Source organism: Ceratosolen solmsi, unplaced genomic scaffold (assembly GCF_000503995.2).
Source record: "Ceratosolen solmsi marchali unplaced genomic scaffold, CerSol_1.0 scaffold23, whole genome shotgun sequence".
Classification (NCBI taxonomy): domain Eukaryota; kingdom Metazoa; phylum Arthropoda; class Insecta; order Hymenoptera; family Agaonidae; genus Ceratosolen; species Ceratosolen solmsi.
Genome location: NW_011948430.1, coordinates 1684943 through 1697492, shown reverse-complemented (window position 1 = coordinate 1697492; position 12550 = coordinate 1684943). Strand labels below are relative to the sequence as shown.

Genomic DNA, 12550 nt, shown 5'->3' with positions numbered 1-12550 from the left:
CACAAATTTGTTGGTCGGATAAAGAATTTCGATTTTTCACGCATAAAATTGAAAATATCGGTCAAAACAACATATAAAGAAACGTACATGTGCTACTGTTTTTGCAATAATTACGTAACTTGGTGCTGTTTTGGACGTAGCTTTCCAAATAAGCAGATTGAAAATTTTTATTATTGTTTTTGATCGAAGCCGTATAGTTAGTCAGAATATTGTTGCTACTCAGAATCTTTGTGTAAGACTTTGATAGCTGTTAATTTATCTGCAGTTAATAACTGATAATTGCACTATAAATTCGACTTTACCATTTGCGTAACCATAACCATACGAACGTTAAAAGTCAATCAATTCCTCTCGTATGACTCTACAGTGCGTCTCAGGCCTCGCGTTATTTTATAATTTGCAATACTCTTTACTCCTGAACAATACTCGCATTTTCGGCAGAAATCACTCTTTTATAAGATATTAATGATTTTGCCTGCATAGCATTCGAGCAAAAAAAAAAAAAAATAAATAAATAAATACCGGACAAAGTTGTACATTGGCGCTTTTGCCACATTGCGCAAATTAAGGCAGCTGGTGCCGAATACTTTTTGACATTTTTAGCATTATTAACCTTCATGACTTCTTTATGAATATGCTTACAGAAAGAGAGAACGAAAGAAAGAAAACTTTACCGCCATTTTATACATAACAACATTGGCTAATTATTTATCTTACTATGCGTATCTTGGCAAAAATGACAACAAATATATAAAATAAAATGTACCTAGCCACATTTGAATTAAGGGACTCGACCGACGTTGTTTCTATTAATTGTAATTATTCGGATGGGCTTAACTACTCGTTTGATTATTGTTTAGATTTAAAATTTTTGGAAACGATGAGAAATTTTGCCTTTAGAACCTTAAAACTTTATCGATTCATTAGACATTTAGAGATAAAGTATTTGGTATATTAAGACAGAACTGGTAAAAGTATTTGTTTCGTAAAGCGCAAGTTCCCACCTATGTATATGGAATAGAGAAAAAAAAATGTTGGTTAATGGCTAGGTGATTTACTTTTGAAATACTTGAAACTATAATGAAAAATCCATAAATCATTATAAACTGTCGTTTCATAAAATTGTATTTATTAGTCTCGATGTCAGAATGAGGTATAGGAAATTTGTTCATACTGGTATAATGAAAATATGTTTAAGCATCAAATTCGAGTTAACATATTATGTTTATAAAGAAAAATCTCATTAATGTTTATTAACATTTGAAAAGAGGACAAATTTTTTTTAATAAAAATGTTTTTATTAACGTTATTTCCCCTGCCACTCGAATACATAAGTTTCTACTTAATTATACCTAATATCCTTGTTGTTGTTGTTGTTGTTGTTGTTTGTTATTATTTTCCTATAAAATTATATTTAAATTTAAGAATGTATTGCCTCGTATAAGCTACAATTGAATTATAATTAATGCTCAAACTTTAGACGCTACTCTAACGTCAACACAGTAAAATATTCATTTTTTTTTTTTTTTTAACTCTTTATTAAGCACGCATGAGAGATAAGAGAAAGATATGTCAAATCTATACTACTGAAAATAAGTGATCGTAAATAGAACGTGGCAACGAAGGTTTTGAGGTAATTAAAGTCGAATGAATTGAATCGAAGTATCCGTAAAATTTTTCACTATTCGATTATTCCTTGCTATACGTTGTATATATATATATATTTTTTTTTTGATAAACAATCACTCTTACAGTGCCCATTCCATTTGTAAATTAAATATGAAAATGATGTAATAAACAGTCGAGTGTTGCGTAACGTAATGTTAGCATTGAGTGCAAAATCCCGATAAACTTTGCTGCTGATCGTAATGAGGGAAATGCGATCTCATCTTTAGCAATTAGCTTATAAATCGAAAAATACGAGTCCGACATATTTATTTCCTGGTCAATGATACTATGAGCGCACGAGATAGTATGTACAAGGCGAATTGTAGAGGTCCTTCGAAGAGATGGATATGTTACAAAAATATGTAACAAGAAAGAAGCTGTCTGGTGTCGAAGAGAAAAAGCCTCGTGATTGGCCGGTCCTCGACAGCCCTCCGATGGACAGCCGAGCTCGTCATTAACAAAGCAGCCATGTTTCCACCCGCGTTTCACGGCCGGTCGACGGATTTTCAGGAGTAGCCATCGGTCGGACTTCCTCGAGAGGAGGCTCCATCACCGCGACCTCGAGCCTTGCTACAGTATAGACTCACGCTTCTACTATATAGAATCGGATGCTTCTACCGGTCCAACTGTACGCATTATCAGAAGCAGCGTCGCGCTTTTCCGCTTTCCCTCGGTCGGTCGGCGTTCTCCTCCTCCTCCTCCTCGCTCCGTCCTACCACCCATCCGCCTCCTTGGGGCCTGCTCCCCACCGCCGCGGCCCCATCGCTCGCAAAGTTCATGCCGGTTTGGGTTGGATGAGAGGGAGAGAGAGAGAGAGAGAGAGAGAGAGAGAGAGAGAGAGATCAACGTGAGTCGCAGTCAAGTGACGGTGGCGGTGGTGGCGGTGATAGTGGTGGTAGTGGCCGTGGTGTCGGTGGTGGTGGTGGCGGTGGTGGTGGTGGCGGTGGTGGTGGTGGTGGTGGTTGCGGCGGTGGCGGCAACGGCGGTGGCGGCAGCGGCAGTGGCGGCAGCGAGTAATCGTGCGCGGAACGACGGGCCGCTGCGGCGACACTCGTCGACACAGAGAGTAGAGTCAGTCGTTCCCCGCCGGTAGTCCCAGGTAGAGAGGTTCGCGGGCCGACTGTGCTCGAACCCCCGAATCGAAAGATCTTCCCCTCGTGCCGTGACCTTACCTTCGTCACTCCAGGTCGACGTGACGTTGTTTGTCTCTGTGTGTGTGCGCGCGTGTGGGCAGGAGGACCCGCGGAGTGGTGCACGAGTGCAGGAAGGAGGAGCGCGGCCTCGGGTTCGGCGCTACCACCACCGCTACCAGGGTTGACACCGAACGCGTGGAGCGTCCTCGGCCACCTGTTGCCTAGCCTGCGTCACACCGCCGTAGTGCGGCAGCAGCCGCCGCCGCCAACCGCCAGTCAATGCACAGGTGATTAGCGTAGATCAACGCGGAATTTTACCGCCACCCGTACTCCCGGGTGCGCGACTTCCTCCGAGATCGCGTGCTTGCCTCTCGCCTTTGGTCTCTCGTCTCTAGTCTACCGCCTCTCGCCTCTTGCCTCTCGCCACACTCGCTTCTCGTTTCTCGCTTCTCGCTTCTCGCCACTCGCTTCTTCCAAGCGTCGGCGAGTACGCAGCCTCGGTGCGTATACGCTCTCCTGTACCTTTTCTCTCTCTCCGTCTCTCTCTCTCTCTCTCTCTCTCTCTCTCGTTCTCTTTCTATGCCTGTCTGTCTGTCTTTTTTGTATATCATGGGCACGTATATTGGAGCTATGCCACGGGGGATGGGTGGGAGGGAGGGACTCTGGCTCTCCGGGAATTCAAGATAATCATATAACGTTGTGGCGCGCGGGCACGAGGGAGCGCAAGCGCGCGCGCGCGAGAGAAAGAGAGAGAGAGAGAGAGAGAGAGAGAGTGAGCGAGCGAGAGGAGGTGGCCAGGAAGAGGGACTGGCTTCTCTTCCTCTCTTTCCTTCGCGCGCACACAGGTATGCTCGTGAAACGGAGCCGAAGCCGTGGGTTGTTGCGAGCACGGGTGGGCGGGGGAGAGGAGGGACATTCGAAAGAGGTGGGAGGAAACGCATTCCAGAGTCTCGAGACGAGAGAGCAGATCGCGAGGGCGCATGCGCACGGGAGGCGCGCGAGCCGCATTTCATGCCCCGGGCGAGTTGCGTTCTTGGCTCCGTCATCGCGGTAAGCGTCCCGTCCTCCCGGCCATTCTCCCGAGACGGGCCCCTCTCGTAAATGGGCCGCGCTTGGTACGGGGAGTCCATCCTTCCCGGACTGAACTTCCGGCGCGCCGATACTCCCCTTGGCTGGACGATACCGTTGCTGGCCATCATCAGAAAGGGAAGCTGCTGCGAACGGCACCAAGTGACTTCATCGTCGTTCATCGTCCCGTTGGACGGGCGCGTCCGGAGGATTGGAGGATTAAAAGTTACTAAGGTCCGCGGATGTCGAGCGGCGAACTCGAGTTCACCACCGGGGGGACGCGTTTCGAAATAAACAATATCACGCGCTCCGCATCGTCGTAAATATGGTAAATATTACTATTCGGGGACATTTGCGCTGGCGCTGCCGAGTCAGGTCCCAGAAGACGAGGAGTCCCTGTTTTGTCAAATATTTTTTTTGTTGAATCCGTGGCCAACGCATTAGGCGTGCATCGAGCCGCTAAACGTGACAGATTGAGAGCGGCTAGTGAGTAGGGATGGTATAGGGCTCTGATTAGGGGGCGGGATGGACGGATGGATTGATGTGTGTGTGTGTGTGTGTGTGTGTGTGTGTGTGGGTAGGGGGCGGAGGAGGAGGAGGAGGAGAGTTACTTTTTAATGACCGAAAGCGCGTAGTAGCTTAGGTATTTCTTAACGAGTCCTCAGAATTTCCATCCGCATTCCGCTTGACGGCAATTAAGCCTCGCCCACTTGGGACCTTCTAAATGTGTACCTATGCTTTCGGGGCCCAATAACAAACCCCCTCCCGCCCCTCCCATCGCAGATCCGCGCACCGTTTCGATTTCCCCGAAGGTCTCCTTGAGAGGGAAAAAGCCGAGGGAACGGCCCTCGCGGAATTCCTGCAAAACGTAGAATTTCAAAAATTATGGCGGATCCGAAGGCCGAGCCACTTACTCAAGCATACGGGCATACTTCTAGGGAATCGAGAATTTTGCCGACTTGCCAGCCAAAATTGTCTTCGCTTCATTATATGTGTGTAAACAAATAAATGAAAACTCGCGTGGATTCGAGCGTGGAGATAATTTGATAACACTCTACCGTTTTGAAAGACGCAGATGCAAACATGACAATAAGCTCCTCCGCAAAGGAATTTAACGTAAATTCACTTTCAGCGTCTGCAATATAGCCTCTGTTCGTGATTATCTGAATTTTATTTATTCTTCTTTTTTTTTTTTTTTTTTTTTTTTTTTTTTTTTTGTATTTTGTACGATGTAGTACTGATGTGTCACTAGATTTTAAAATCGAGCCGCAAGTTCATGTATTTTTAATTCGAGTTTGTTTATAATGATCTTACGTTGATAATCGCCGAGTGATTATGAAATCGGCGGGCCAGCATGTTTCTTTGGAAATTCAGCTTCGCCCAATGTCTTTATCGTCAGTGAATTATTTACGGATGTTAATAATAGCTTATCACATGATCGCATTTGTTTTCAATTTGATTCCGAATTTTAAGCATTCGCATAAAATAATAATGCACTTTTTTCGTGAGGTTGCATTTTATTGTAACACTCGTTCGCGAGAAAAAAAAAATGGTTGGCGATTAGTTGGAAACAACTGCTTGTATTATACTTGTAATTATATCTTTTAAAGAAACGAAGCGATAAAAATCTTTATATACCATGCGTGTGTGTTTGTGTGCGTGTGCTCATTTTACTCAATTCATTCAATTTTACTTCAAATAGAAATTTTTAGCAAAATATAAAAATTTGATAGCAAAAAGTATTAACTTGCTAGATTCGTCTCATAATGCGTCGAAAAATCACTAGCTCCCCTTACTCAAAAGATAAATTAAAAAAATTGTTATTATAATTGTTAAAATTCAATTATTCTTCATCTATCATTTAAAATAAAATAATAAAATAATTAGCTTAGTCCGATCATTATACATTGTTATTTATTCGTTTGATCTACAATATTATTTTAATGTCAATATAATGTTATGCATTCGCTTGCGTTATTTTGATGTCAGAAAAATAGACTCAAGCAAATCAATTATTTATTCATTAGTTAGATTAATATTTTGTTGGCATTAAATTAATTTGCTTTAAGACTTCGTTTAAATTAAAAATTCGTTTAATAATCAAACTTATAATCGTTAAGGTAACGATGATCCACATACTTATATAAATATTTGTAAAATCCCTGTCAATAATCGATAAAAATTTTTGAAAGTTTTAATTTCAATAATTAATGCTAATTAGCTCAATTAATTTGCTGCTTGAAATTGAAAGTATTCTCAGGCCGTTAGATTTGAAAATATATTTTGATAAATGATAAGCGCGTTTGCTTTAGTATTACGAGTTTTAACAGCTTTCTATTGACTTTACAAATTTTAAAAGTTCACGATGTTTTTGTACATTTTATCTTAAATTACTTTCAAAGTTCAGCGTTGTTAGATAAATACAAGTTTACAATTACAACTGTAATTAAAGTACGCTGTAATACATAATATTTAAAATACGTAATAGACATGATTCATCATCACGACAGAAATTAAAAGCATTAATTCGATAAATATGTCCGCGAATTTGTAAATATTTATGCATTTGTAATAAAAAGCGTAACATACATTTATTACGAAGAACAATATCAGAAAGCAATAATGATAGAGCGAACATCGTTATAGAATTAAAGATAGCAATACAATAATCTTCAGTAAGCCATTTAAGTATCAATTAAAAATTCTGATTTATTATATAATTTTAGAATGCATATTTTCATTTTTTTATTTTTTTTTTTTTTTTGATTTTTATTTTATTAATTAATTTATTTATTTTGACTGATTGGTTGAATTTAAAATTATAACATTTTCTTTTAAAAGAAAACTGCGAATAAAAAGCTGCTTAATATAAATTGCGTGGCATATTATAATAACAATGAAAAGGAATAAAAAAATAATGAAATTTTATGGACGGATCAAATTATTTTCCACGGCACTAATATAGAAGTTTTAAAGTTAAGTAAATTGAGAGTGTATAATTTGCGTATGATTATATGCTATGTATTTTGAATGTAGTTAGAATTGCTTACTGGAATTTGCTGGAAATAGGCAGATGGGCGCATTCATCTTTACAGACAAATCGAGTATTTAATGTAAGATAAAAACGTACTACGTGCATGGATTGATTGATTACTATAATAATTTAGGTCCCCCGTGAATAAATCGTAAATGCATTAGAAGCAGCAACATTTGCCTTAGCGAATCGCTTTGCTTCTCTTATATAAGCACATTCAAGCATCTAACAGGATTGTAAAATTAATAGGAAAAAGGAAAATTCACAACACTAGTTGAATTAAAAAGGTACGATTAGTTTTTTCGTATCTCATTTCGTTAAAAAGTATCATAAGCTGCATATTTTAGTGATATGTTTTGAATTTGTGGAAAAACTAATGTATACCGTTATGATAATATTGCATTGGGAAGGCTGTTTTCTGTTAAAGAATATTGTAAATTTGATGATAAAAACATGGCATTCAAATTGAATATTTTGCATTTAAATAGTTGTACATTTTACTTACATGCTTAATGTTTTTCAATTGTATTAGAATGAATAATGACGTTTAAACGTTAATTGCCATTTATTCATTTATTAAATATAAATTAGCCTGTTAAATAAATATTCCTATAACAAATAAGCAGAAGAAATTTTAAATGTGAAATCTGTTGAAGGATTACAATATTAATTTTCGAATTACATTGTCGAGCATTTATTCCATTTTTATATCACCAGCGCTAACATTGCTTACATTAACGTATCTCAAACTGAATGATGAAACAAATTTTCAGTCAATTCAATTGAATTATTAAATTAAGGAATGAACGACCTTCAAAATAGACTCGACGTTAATGATCCTTTTACTTTATCTATAACTTTTCTACTCGCTTCCTTATAAAGGTGATACAAAATTTTTATCTATATAAACGTATCAACCACATAAACTGTGGCGAATGTAGTAATGACTTTTTATTAAATGAATTATTAAACCCATGAACTTATAAACGAAATATATTAATCTGTACGTCAAGTTAATATTTGTGTAATTTACGATGTAATACCAATCATATTATTAAAATTCGTATGCATTTGTTTTCCAAATCAATATGCGTAATTCATATGCTACGAAAAAGAAATTAGGCAATACTAAAAAATAGCTAATATTTTTCAAAATAGTTTATCGTAAATCGATAATTATTTTACTAGATATCTTTTCAAGTAGCCGAAGAATTTATTATAAATTTAGTTACTCGTGTAATTGGCTAAGCCCTAACCGAAGTATTTATGAAATATAGACAAATAGGATAAATAATTAAAATAATATATAAATTTTATAAATTATATTCAAATTTCATAAACATCTTTGTAAATTTAAAAACTTTTCTTTTCTTCCTCTTCAAAAAAAAAAAAAAAAAAAAAAAAAATTACTAAATACACTAAAAAATAACATAATATTATACGTATTACAAAGACAATATTTTTTTATTTAAAAATTATTATCACATGATTTAATTATTCATTCATAATTCACATTTAATTTAATGTATTAAAAATGTATTCCTATTAGCTATCCAATTATAAAATGATCCTGTATTAATCGTAATTTGTGACGTTCTGCTGATTTGTAATCGTAAGTGAGAATTAATTATTCAAATCACTCGTATACTTATCGCCGATGGCAATGAAGCTTACTGATTCAGATTATGTGAGTACTAAAATAAGTAATTACTTATAACATGGTAAGAAAGAATTCTTAATTGGTTCTATCATGTTTCACCAGTTAATTATTTATCACTTTCTTGTAATTAATAATAATATGCTTTTATTAAAATATTCCTGTTTTGATGGTATTAAATATTTAAAAAAAAAAAGAAAAAAAAGATACATAAAACAGTTACTAAATGATCGTGTTCAGAAAAAATAAAAGATTTTAATTATAAACTCGTACAATTAAATACCAATTGATAATTAATAAAACAATTAAATACTATTTTTTTGAATGAATTTTTTTTTTTTTTTTTGTTTGTTTCTTAAATAACCAATGGAACATTAAGTTTCCGAAGAATAAATATTATTTTTTATTATTTTGATAATAATTTATAAAAATCTAATTTCATGTTGAAATATAATTTTGAAAAGTTTCTATCATATTTTCCATGCAAATGAAAATATGTAAAAAATGAATATTAGAAAATTTGAAAAATTGACAGAGAATTAGTTTTTTAAATCATCCATTAAGTTTTTAAAACATTTTATATCAATTATCTGATTGTATTCTATTAAAGTATATTCAAATTATTACAAAGAAAAAATCATACACGTAAAAAAATTAATGTTATTGCGATAAATATTTACGTATAAATATTTAGCAGATCAGTATGTATTTATATAAAAGTAAGAATTAATTTTGAGTGTTATGGTTTTATATATCTAAATTTGGTATGCGCTTATGGAAACTTCTACAGAAATATATTTTAATGTATATTTATATTTGCTATTGAATTATTTTATTTGAATATATATATATATATATATATATATATATATATATATTAAATTGTATTGTTTTAAATTTGAAATGATTTTACATGTTTCTTTATAAAATCTCGTAATATTACATTTATTTGATTTATTTTAAAAATTAAAGTGCTGGAAAACGTCCTGCTTTATAGGAATTATTGAAATAATTTTATCTTAAAAATCCTACATTATCTCGCACGCTAATGATTTTACTTATATTCGTTGAAAGCAATGTGTTGTATTGTATTGAAAACTCACGTGAAAAAAATTTTTTTTCGGATAAATCAAGCGTATTTTACTACCGATTATACATGCATGCTAGAAAGAGAAAGATAATTATGGATGAGATTTTAATTCCAATAAAATATCATTAATCCCATTTACTTAATATGAAATTTTACATGGCCTTAAGTTCGATATTATGGATTATTACATTAATAGTAACAATATTTTTTCAAATTATTTTTCATGTCAATATTATTATTGTTTTCAGAAGTTAGATAAAAATTAGATTACTAAATATATATTATGTAGCAGTGAATTTATAAAAATTAAGTCGGTAAAGTGTATGCGTAATATAGCCAAGAATGCCGTGCTACTTTATTGTTAAATCATCATATTCGCATTCGCGAGGTTGTCATCTACAAATCTTACGTCAACTACAAATGTATTTCTTAAATGCAAGTCTCAGCCTCTTTTACTAGGTAATGTCTCTTTAAGAATTTTAATTTTGCGATTGAAATTTAAATTTAAACATATTAACGGTTTTTTGAAATTTTCTAAAATATTATCTAAGTGTTGGTATTATTATGCGACATCAGGCCTATTATTTTTATATATAACACGTTGCGTTTATATATAATGTTAGGAGTTTTTTTTATCTATTGTAACATTGTCGTAAATAATAAATGAACTCTCAAGTAAGGATAAAGTATTGCTTTAACGGAAATAATGTAATATTTATTTAAAGTAGACACATTTTAAATAACCTTCCTTATTCGTGTTGTAAATCATCCGTTTAGACGAGAAATCCGTTAATCGTAACTCACAAAATCTATTTTACCTTATATTGACTTGCAATTTTTTTTATTTTTTATTTTTAAATTTCACACAGTCTGAATTTAAAAATACATAATACCATACTATTTGAGTTAAGAGTATGAGCTTGTACAACGTCGAGTAAAGGATGCAACTTTAAGTTAGTGCATTTGAAGAATATTTACTGCTTCTTTAATGTGAATTTCGTATAAAATATGTTTCATAGATGAGCTTGTCTAAAGAATAAATAAAATGCATTGCATGAATTAAAATTCAAGTAAAAAAAAGACTTATAAATAATAATTTCGCATAACATTGACCAATATATGTGTGCATAAATAAAATTTGAATATCTTATTGTATATTATATCCATTAATGATACAACATTTAATAATCAAAATCAATGAAAATCTTATAATAAATATTTTTCATTTTCTGGGAATTGGGTATAGGATGAAAAAAATCAAATTGTAAATTGAAATATGCTTTAAATGAATTTTGAAAATGTTGTTCAAACGATAAATATAATTTACGTAATTAGCTAATTTTTAATTATTACTATTGCTATATAATTATCAATAATAATTCGAAATTTAATTTTGTATGTAAAATATTAAGTATTAAGTCTCTTTGTCGAAGAAAAATGTAATCAGAATGTTAATTATGAATTTGTCGGTACAGTAAATTAATTAGTACAGCAATTATGTTTTTTTAATTTTTGACAAATTCCTGAAAATGTTTTTTTTTTTTTGTTTTTTGTTTTTGTTTTTAACGTGACGAATAATTTTTTGTAAAAGTAGCTGGCATAATAACTTATTTATACAATAAAAGTATAACTTCTTTCTCAATACGTAAAACGTTATTTTAGTATTATTAAACGATTAAGTATAAAGTTCAGTATATTTAGCTTACGTATGCTTTGTATAAGTCATAATATTATTTACCATTCCATTTACGTAAAGTTATTAATCATAATAAATAATATTTTATTATCATTCTTAATTTTACATTTAATGCAGAGTTTGGAATTCAAAATCTGTGCATGATTACCGAATGAATCCGAATTAAAGATTGAATTTGCGAGTAACTTGATTACCGAGTCGTAAGCTGTAGATAAACATGTTTGTAAAATATAAAGGAAAGTTTTTCTGAATTTTGTAATTGAAGTTAGTATACGCGCGGGCACGCACGCTCACGCACACGCACACATTGATTGATATTTTAAAAATATTACCTATAATATGTTACGAGGTTTTGGCTTTATATTAATATTTTACAAACTCAGCACAGTTGGAACAGTGATATTGAAAAGTTGCACGATGCAGAATGTACACCTGTAATTAAGATACAAGATAAATTTGAATTAAAAATCTTGAAAATGAAATGATTATTAATTGATTGAAATGTAATATAAGATATCGGGTAATGATCTATTACGATGTATAAAATAATAAGCTTCGTATAATTATTAAATAGCTTAAATAACCATACACCTAGCAGTATATATATATATATATTCATATTGAGTGGCATGAGCTTTCTTCTCATTTTTCCTCAATTATTAAGATAGAATTAAGAAATAAAGATGACTGAAAATGGCCGATATAATAAATGACAGGATAACAGTGATAATCGCTTCATTAATTGCAGAAATCTACAATGTGCGGGATATTTATAAAATGTTCACGATTCTAACTATGTAAATGCCCTTAATTGATAAATTGTTGCAGCATTCACGCGCATAACTTCCGTTTGCGGTAAACATTCATTCATGAGTCATGAAAAATTTCTTATATTATTCGGGAAAATTCGTTTATCTTTCTTATTCGTTTATGAAGCTTGTCATCGTATTATACATATTGTCCAATAGATGTAACGACGCACAAAATAATTTCCTACTTGCATCGTCCATTAACAATACTTTCATGAAATTCTAATTTACTCCCGCCGTCGTATTGATATATGAATTGAAAAATCAACTCCTCGTTCTTATAATCCATTCCCATTATAAATGATGGTCTAACGGTACTCGTTACTTTTATTCGTATTAGAGCACCTGTGCATCGATATAGGAGCTACTCATGTCACATTACCTACCCCCCCCAC

At 33.5% G+C, this 12550-nt stretch overlaps 1 protein-coding gene across 1 annotated transcript in view; it reads left to right on the top strand.

Annotated features, from left to right (window-relative positions):
* The first annotated feature begins 2676 nt into the window (after positions 1 to 2676).
* Positions 2677 to 12550, top strand: part of LOC105364091 (protein expanded) — a 35736-nt gene continuing 25862 nt past the window's right edge. The window contains exon 1 of the mRNA XM_011501954.1: positions 2677 to 3088. The gene's annotated coding sequence lies outside the window, so the exon portion shown is untranslated. The remainder of the gene's footprint in view (positions 3089 to 12550) is intronic.